The sequence below is a fragment of the Odocoileus virginianus genome, chromosome 22 (assembly GCF_023699985.2).
Source record: "Odocoileus virginianus isolate 20LAN1187 ecotype Illinois chromosome 22, Ovbor_1.2, whole genome shotgun sequence".
Classification (NCBI taxonomy): Eukaryota; Metazoa; Chordata; class Mammalia; order Artiodactyla; family Cervidae; genus Odocoileus; species Odocoileus virginianus.
The window spans coordinates 53,210,882-53,220,892 of NC_069695.1; positions in this window are offsets into that span (position 1 = coordinate 53,210,882).

The following is a 10,011-nucleotide window of genomic DNA, read 5'->3' on the forward strand; positions in this document are numbered from 1 at the left end:
ATCTTGGTATTTACTCTCTTAACAACTTTTCAATATACCATGTGTCACTTTAAAAATTTATTGATTAAAAAATGAGATACTTGTACCAAATTGTACCAAAAAATTGTACCAAATAATAAAAGAAAATCTCAAAGCATGTGAACATCATAAGTTCCTTGATATATGTTTCCCCGGTGTTCAGACACTCAGTCATTTTACACCCATAAAGACTGTTGTAACCACATTGACATGCGTGGTGAACATTATTAAATTTTTAGAATTTTTTTTTTTACCTTGTCATATTTTTATTTTTATTTTCATTTATTTTTATTAGTTGGAGGCTAATTACTTTACAATATTGTAGTGGTTTTTGCCATACATTGACATGAATTAGCCATGGATTTACATGTGTAAATCCCGATCCCTCCTTCCGCCTCCCTCCCCATCCCATCCCTCTGGGTCTTCCCAGGGCACCAGACAAAAAGTAGGAGATTCTAAAAATTCACATTTTTGAGATCTAGCAAAGACAAACAATTTTATATGTAGATTCACCAAATGATGTCTTTTTTTGGCTGTACCAGGTCTTAGTTGTGGCACGAGGAATGTGGGATCTTGGTTCCGTGACCAAGATTGGACCTGGGCCTCCTGTATTGGGAGCATAGAGTCTTAATCACTGGACCACCAGGGAAATCCTATCATTTGATGAGTTTTACTATGAACTGTTACACTCTTTTGACTACTGGGTTTTTCATGTACTACTCATTGACTAAAAAGTCTTTTTACATGTTAAGATGAATGGCTTGTTTGCCAGTATTTGCAGCAGGTACTTTTTTTAGCTTACATTTTCATACTTGAAGGGCTTACCTAGTGGCTCAGATGGCAAAGAATTTGCGTGCAATGCAGGAGACCAGGTTCGATTCCTGGGTTGGGAAGATCCCCTTTAGAAGGGCATGGCAACCCACGCCATGGAGAATCCCATGGACAGAGGAGCCTGGTGGGCTATATAGTCCATGAGGTCACAAAGAGTCGGAGACGACTGCGCGCCTGACACACTTCCGTACTTGAAAACATTTTTATGTGACCAAAACCTTTCTTGGGGAAGTTTCTTCACTTATGTGATGTGCTGTTTTGAGAGAGTAAATGAACATGCACTTCAAAACCAAAAGAAGTAGTAACAATTAAGTAGCCGGTTTCTGATGGTGTTCAAGTGGTATTCTGAAAAGGACTCTGGCTCACTGCAAAGAGTGCTCTCAGGACATGTGACTCTAATGAATGCAGGACAACATAGGCCAAACCCAGAGTCACTGGGTCCAGTTACTAGAGTGAATCTTCCCAGCCAAACCACTAGGATTCAGAAACTAGAATAATGGTAATAACTCACTAATGCTGATTGAGCACTCATTAAATTCCAGGCAGTAATCCAAGAGATTTACATGCATTATCTCATCAGTAGGAAAGGACTGGAGCTCTGAGTCTGTACTCCAAGCACAGAGCCCCACAACTGATATACCAGGAAAAGTGCTGGAAGGGGTCAGGATGGGGTCAAGTCATGGTGTGTGACTTAGAAATAAAAGGACAAACTATTGATCATTCTCTGTGAGACAGAAATAATAATATTTCAAACAATGCAATCAAAATAAGGCATTATTTGTATTTTTCCATGATACCCCTTTCCAAAAAAAGCAACCCACATTTTTGGAAGACGTTGCTATGAAATGGATGGAGGTTGATGCGATTCTGAGCTGTGTTGTCCTCTGCCATGTATCTTTGTTTTCTTGTTTGGGATTTGTTTCCTCCTTCACAGATCACAAAAGCCACAGCCCCCTGTGGACCCTGATGCTCCCTGGACTCTCTCTGGTCAATGAATAGTACATGAAGACCCCAACAGACCAAAAATACTGCCAGCGGTACCACTGATTTTCTGTGGATAGTTAATAAATTCAAGGTCACACTTAACACAGAGATGAAAAGATGAGGAACTGGGAAGAACGCACTTCTCTCTGTGAGTGTGTGCAGAGAGTCCATGCAGCTCCTGGAGATGCCAGCAGGACCAGCCCCTCTCAAGGGCCGAGGCTCGAGGCAACTCTGTATCCCCACACACACCAGCTCTTCTGCGGCATTTCGAGGTCTCCTAAGGCCCCTGCCTCCTCTCTGCTCTCACTTTCCCGTCTCTGACCTCGGGGTTCACCACGGCCCCATCTGTCCACCTCGGACCACAAGTCCTCCTCTCCCCCGTCCAGTAGCCCCTTAGCTCTTGCCGCTCCGTCTCCGGCTCCCCAAGGGATCTTCTGGCAGGCCAGGTCCTGCCCACTGCCAGGGGGTAAGGGTGCAGTTGGTCATTCTAGCCACACATTTGCACTTCAGCAGGTGGTTTCAGAAGGTGGAACCTGGCAGCTCACCTCCGTGGAGAAGGGACAACCTCTGCCGGACGACCGCACCTTCAAAGGGGGCCATGCCCTCTCCACGGGCGTCTCACAGCCAATAGAGAGCCGAGGGGGCAGAGGGCATGTGGTGGCCCTGATATGTGCCGCCCGGGAGCTGCCAACGGAGATGGACTCTGAGCGGCCGGGACGCCTCCCGCTCCCCTTTCCGCCAGAGAAGAAGACTGTCTGGAAGGGAGGACTCAGAGGATAGCCCTCCTGAGCCTTGAGGGCTCCAGGGCCCGCCGGAATTGGGTCATGGCTCGTAATAGTATTATTCAAGTTTCCAAACTAAAAAGCAAAATACAGATATTAGTCTTTAGAAAATATTGCTACTATAGACAATGGCTTTATTTTAATATATAAAGTATCAATGCATTACATTAACATATATAGCTATCATATTAATTAATTTATAACTAAATTTAGCACATTAATTAATAAAATAATTATATAATAATGACATGGTTGTTCATGTGATTTTAATGATTAAATTATTTCGTTGTATAAATTTTATTATATAATTGATAGTATGCAATACACACTATTACATAATTAATTAATGCATTTGACATAATTAGTTACCCATCTATATGATAAATCAGTGCACATTATCACAAAAACATCCACTTCTATAAACACAGATGCAGCTCTAGGACATATAAATTTTCTCTAAAATGATGCCTACCTCATGTAACTTCTTTTAAAGTCTTTATTGAATTTGTTACAATATTTCTTTCTGTTTTATGTTTTAGTGTTTTGGTCGCGAGTGTATGGGATCTTAGCTTCCTGACCAGGGATCGAACCCACATCTATTTCATTGGAAGGTGAAGTCTTAACCACTGGGCCGCCCGGGGAAAGAGTCTCATGTAGCATTTTGATGAAGCATACGGTGTGAACCTGCTTTTGCTAGAATTCTTTGCCCATACGTGATTCGATTCCCTGGCCTTCTTATTTGATCACACTGTAAGAATGTCAGACGAGTTGACCAGCTTGACTCCTAAAAATCAAACAGGGCCGTCACATTGTTCAGCGGCGGGCCGGCTTCCAGGAGCAGCAGTGTCCTGGGGATAGCCGCTTTCAGATGGCTGTAGGGCTGGGCCACACGACCCAAGCGTGACTCTGTAGGGACCGCAGCCCCAGGCTGGCCCTGCCTCAGGCGACTGGCTGACCCTTTCTGCCACAGTCACACAGCACAAATCGCATGCAGGTTGTGAAGTCTAGTTAATATTTAAAACATTTTCATGCTTAGATAAAAGGGGATTCGAGTTGTCACCAATTAGTAGGAAAAGACTAATTATTATACAGACCTATGATCTTTTATAAGTAGAAACATTAAAGGAATCTAAGAGCAATCACTTTCCATGAAAGAGCAGATGGCCTGAATTAGACCCTAAAATATAGTAGTGTGTGTCTCTGTACAGAGATAGACACACATCATGAAACAGCAAGCTTTCAAAGGACTATTGGAAGGTGGGTGACAGAAAATCAGAAAAGAGGATTTTGTTCTATCTGCTACTGTCTATAGGAATTTATCCAGGAAAAAAAAAAACAAAAACACTCTCTACTGTTCCAGGGGCTTCCCTGGAGGCTGAGCAGTAGAGAATCTGCCTACCAATGCAGGAGACACGGGTTTGATCTCCAGGTCGGGAAGACCCCCTGGAGAAGGAAATGGTAACCCACTCCAATATTCTTGCCTGGGAAATCCTATGGACAGAGGAGCCTTGCAGGCTATAGTCCACGGGGTCACCAAGAGTCAGACATGACTGAGTGACTAAACCACAACAATTGTTCCAGACTTTTAATGATTTGTAAACATACTGAAATTCTCCTATTTCAACAAAATTCATAGTTTAAGCAACAATTACTGAATTCCTACTACGGGTCAGGGTCTCAAATAATACAATATACAGACTGCAAGGCTTGTTCTTAAAGAACTCACACTCTAGGGGAAGAAGACAGATGAACAAAATGAATGCAAGCAAATGTCCTTTAAGCCTGATTTTTGTCTGGTCACACCACCGCCTCGAAAGCTCCTGGGAAGAAGTGGTTTGTTTTCTATCAGCTCCTGCGTGCGCCCCTCAGCCAGTCATGGCCCTCCCTAGGCATCCTAGCTGGACTGAAGGCCACTGTAGCCTTAGCTACTGATCATCTCCTGAACCCTGGGTCGGGCTCCACACGCAGCCACAGACGCCCTGCACAGGCTCGAATTGGTCAGCGTGGACCTTGGCCAACACCCTTGGAGTCACCGCCACACAGAAAGGTCTTGGGTCCTTTGGCTGCCTGGGCCTCACCTCTTCACATCGTGGGATTTCATCGACTCTGCTCCATGTTTGAGATATAACTAAAGGAGCCGACCAAGGAGAAACAGGACAGACTAAGTGTGATGCTTCCCAAAGACCAAAGGAACGTTTTGCATGAAGTTCCAACCTTCGCAGCTTCCCATGCATTTCCCCAAGAAAGAAATCAGAAGGACATTCACATCCTTCCTGAAAGTGAGGTCACTCCCTATGGGGGTGGAGATGTTGTGGGGAGAGGCACCACCTCCAAGACAGCTGGACGCTGAGCCATCACTTAAGGCAGATCTCTGAGTCTCCGGGCCGGTGTCAAGTGGGAAGTTTTCCCCCATCCTTTCAGGTCTTCTGATGGAAACCACTGGCTTAAGCACACACACGTGCATATGCACACACATTTACATGCACACATGTGCACATGTAAACACACATACGCATGCACATGTGTGCACACCTCTGACTTTGTTTACCCTCAGATCCTAAAGATGGTGTTGATACCTGTTTTCCCCAGCATGAACCCCAAGACTAGACAAGTGAGGGGAGTAGGTAAGTCTTACAAACAAAGCAGGAGTGAGGAACAACCACAGGACCCCGGCCTTTGGGGAGGGAACCCAACTGAACTGTTTTCAAAATAGATTGATTTATTGGATGAAATAAGGTTTTAGTTTTTTCAAATGTGGCTTGCAAATTAGTTAGGAACATTTTGTCTGACATTTATTCCACAATCTTAGGAGCCACAAAATATTTACAAACAGATTCAGAAATTGGGGACCAAGGGTTTAGGGTAATAAAGAACCTTTTCATTGAGTGTAAAATAATCTCTAGGTAAAGTGTGCTAAAATGATGAAATGATTGAATGTGGCGAGTGATAGTGAAACTCTTGCAAACCTGACAATCTTTTCTCAACTCAGCAGAAGACCTGCTGTCCTAACACTTATTCAGCAGCTACTAATATGTCAATTTAAGATAATGATTGAGGCTGATAGTTTCATCAGGCATGAATTTCTGTGTGTGGAGGCAGCTGCATTTGTGTGATGGAGCCTGTATCACCCATAACACAGTGAAGGTGCTGCTTGGTGGGAGATGGGTGTGGCTAAACTGATTCCATGAACCACACATTCATTTATTGAGATTTTACTCAGTATAACTTTTCCACTAATTTGACTTTTCTCCATGAGACCATCCCCATCTCTCTCTCTTGTCCAAGCCTGTTAACTCTCCCCTCAGTGGGTAGATGGCAGATGCTGTGTGTGACAATTCAGGATGCCCCTGCTGTGAGCACAGGTCTCTCCCAGAGGGGAACTCCTCCATTTTCCTTTCACTTTCTTCTCTATTTTCATTCTTTTAGAGAATTTTGTCCAGTTACCTCTTTTTGCTTCTGACCTTCTGTGATAAATCTGTTGATTGCACATCTCAGTTTTAAGACAGTCAGTGGGATTTGTTCCTCCATATTTTTTGGTTTAAACAAAAAAGAAAAGAAAACGAAAGAAAGTTCCATCAGAAATGGAAGAGAAGATGAGACTCCAAGCTCATAACCATTCCAGTTCAATGGGGGATTTATCAGTGACCTGGGAAGGAACATTCTAGCAGTGAAAAGTATTTTTAGGCCTCTTGAAAATACAGCCACAGAATAAATCTCATAGAAACAGGAAAAGTAGAGTTTTTATTCTTGAATACACTGTGGTTCTTGAAATATGAATAAAATTACTTCCTGAAAGAGCTCAAAAAATGTATTAATCATTCTCTTTTCAGTCATGATATTGAGCAGAGTCCCCAGCGCCCCCCTAGAGCTGGTCCCACTGGATGAATGATCTAAGCCAGCATAAATCCTGGCACACTTCCACCATGTTGAGTGGCCAGTGAGGTTTTAGATAAGCATCTTGCTTGACACTGATGCTTAGACATCCTGCAATCAGATGTAGAACTGAAGGTGTCACTGACTTGCTGGAGCTTCCTCCATTCCTCCTTCCTCATTCTCTTTCTTCTGTGCTCTCTGTTTCATTGTATGTTGCAGGTTTTCCCTGTAATCTTCACAACTCTCATTATCTTGGGGCCAAATGTTACAGAAACAAGGATCCTGAGTGTAGGTAAAAAAAATAGCTTAAAAAGTCCAAGAAAGGCTCTTCAAAGAGAGTGGTAAGTCCAAGTCAACTTTGATCTCACCAGACTAGAGAGACTAGCCAGACACCAGACTAGTCTCTTCACCCCTGAGAGAAGAAAGGGGATACCTTGAATGACAAATACAGACCATGTGCCATCCTACGACATGACAAAGTCAACTTTGGACAGATCAAGTTGAAGTAGTCTGTGAATACGTAGAGCGTCAACTCATTTGTCTCTCCTTTGCATTAGCATTCATGATGCACCATCTGTGTGATTGGAGAAGGGGATGGCTACCCAGTCCAGTATTCTGGCCTAGAGAATCTCATGAACAGAAGAGCCTGGCAGGCTATGGTCCATGGGGTCACACAGAGTCGGACATGACTGAGTGCCTTTCACTTTCACTTTCTGTGTGATGGTCATTGTGGTTGTAGGGCTACATGAGAGAAAGAGGTGTGTATCACCACATACCTTCTAAGTATTTTAGTCATAGTAACAAGTTACAGACCAAAATAACATTTCACAGTAGCATATCAATGTCCCCACAGAAGTATAAGTGAAGCTCTTGAATGTTCTTAGGAGAAAAGGGTAGGATCTAACTAGAGGAATGTGAGGTCTACCAGTAGGAATGGATTTCCCCCCAGAAGATGATATTTCAAAGATTATTAAGGATTCAATAAGAGTTTGTTCCAAAGCCATGGAAATCCTGCCTATAAAGCCCATAAAGAGGTGAGGTTTGGGTGTATCTGGAAAACATTCAGTCACCTCACTGAGATGTTCCAGGAGATAGTTCACATATAGAATGATGATGAGAAGGACACAGATTCTGTCCATGAGGCATCCGAGGCTGATATCATACATGATGAATAAAAAACAATGTTTAATACAGTGTTCAAAGTGCTATATTAGAGATACTCACAAAGGGTACAGAACAATGGGTCAGAAAAAGCCATAAGGCCCTATCGTGAAAAATGCACATGATTTTTACCAAGCCAGAAGTGATTACAGGCATAGCAAGAGTTTGTACAAAGATGCAGAGATGAGAAGCACACATCCTGTTGAGCATATCACAGGTTTTGCTGCCCAGAGCACCGAGGACAGGGAAGAGCCAGGAGGGCCCAGATGCCTGGGAGTCCAGGCAATCAGGTCAAGGTCAGACTAGGAAGGACCTTTAACACCAAAAACAAAGAGAACCTGGATTTATTTAGTAACCCACAAAGTCTTCTAAGCAAGGAAAAGAAAGAATCACAGAAAAATTGACAAGCAAATACCTTTCTTCTTCAGTCAAAATGAAAGAGAACCTTCTTTTACTACCATGGTGGTTCAGATGGTAAAGAATCTGCCTGCAACGTGGGAGACCTGGCTTTGATCCCTGGGTCAGGAAGGTCCCCTGGAGAAGGGAATGGCAACCCACTCCAATATCCTGCCTGGAAAACCCCATGGATGGAGGAGCCTGGTGGGCTATAGTCCATGGGGTCGCAAAGAGTCAGACATGACTTAATGACTTGACTTTCACTTTCTTCACTTTCATGGTGACTGCAGCCATGAAATTAAAAGATGCTTGCTCCTTGGAATGAAAGCTAAGACAAATAGACAAAATATTAAGAAGCAGAGACATCACTTTGCCGACAAACATCCATATAGTCAAAGCTATGGTTTTTCCAGTAGTCATGTGCAGATATGAGAGTTGGACCATAAAGAAGGCTGAGCACCAAAGAATTGATGCTTTCCAGCTGTGGTGCTAGAGAAGACTCTTAAGAGTCCCTTGGACTGCAAGGAGATCCAACCAGTCCATCCTAAAGGAAATGAATACTGGATATTCATTGAAAGGACTGATGCTGAAGCTGAAACTCCAATCCTTTGGCCACCTGATGTGAAGGGCTGACTCATTGGAAAAGACCCTGTTGCTGGGAAAGATTGAAGGCAGGAGGAGAAGGGGGCGACAGAGGATGAGACGGTTGAATAAAATCACCAACTCAATGAACACGACTTTGAGCAAATTCCGGGAGATAGTGGAGGACAGAGGAGCCTGGCATGCTGCATGGGGCTGCAAAGAGTGGGACAAGACTTAGCAACTGAACAGCAAGATAACCACAAATAGATAAAAGTACGAATCTCAGTAATTTGGTTTATAAAGTAGTTTTGATGTTTTTGATCAGAATCAAGTACAAGATCCGAGGGTTTTAAGATCCTCAAGGGCATGGATGTCTGTGTTTGTGTATCATCAGGCCTCAGCAATTTAATGAATATTTGTGGGAAAAGTGAAGAGAATATCTGATAAGTAAATGAAACAGTGAAAATGACCTCAAAATAATTCTAATATTTACGAAAGGTGGAACAACTGTGGGGAAGAGCAATGCTCTTCTGGATGGACAGCCTCTGAATGCAAAGACAGCATGGCATGGCTGGAGTGTGTTGCCATTTCCTTCTCCAGGGGACCTTCCCAATCCAGGGATCGAACCCTGGTCTCCCGCATTGCAGGCAGACGCTTTATCCTCTGAGCCACCAGGGAAGCCCCTAGAAGAGAAGGAGGGGGCAGCAATTCTACAAGCTTCTTCTCCTTCTGGGGAGCTCAGCAACTAAGCAATAATTTTAATAAAAGGAACACATCCCGAAGTCAGAGAAATTCAATAGATGCTATTCCTAATAAACATACTTCTTGAGGACTTTCAACAAGTCTACACATCTCCCCTGGCTTCCCTGGTGACTTAGACAGTAAAGAATCCACCTGCAATGCAGGAGACCAGGTTTTGTCAGATTGGGAAGATCCCCTGGAGAAGGAAAGGGCAACCCACTGCAGTATTCTTCCTGGAGAATTCCACGGACAGAGGAGCCTGGCGGGCTACAGTCCATGGGCTTGCAAAGAGTCAAACACAACTGAATGACCAGCACTTTCACAACACTCTCACACAACAAATAGGTGACAGTAATGTTGTAACTGACGAAAATAAGAACAATGAATGTATTCACCTGGGTTCCCTGATAAGAAGGGCAATAGAGGAGATAATCACAAACACTCCACAGCAGAATACATGCAGAGTAGCTAATGAATACCTACACAGAAGCGATATGTAAATACACATAGTTCTTGCAAAGAACAATGTAGGATCTCCTATTATCTGCTTAACATATCAGTGGCCTCTTTGAAGCTAGGACAACCTACTCGGTGTCTTAGCACAGTGACCTAGGAGGCTCATAGGCACTTGATGCGTGAATGA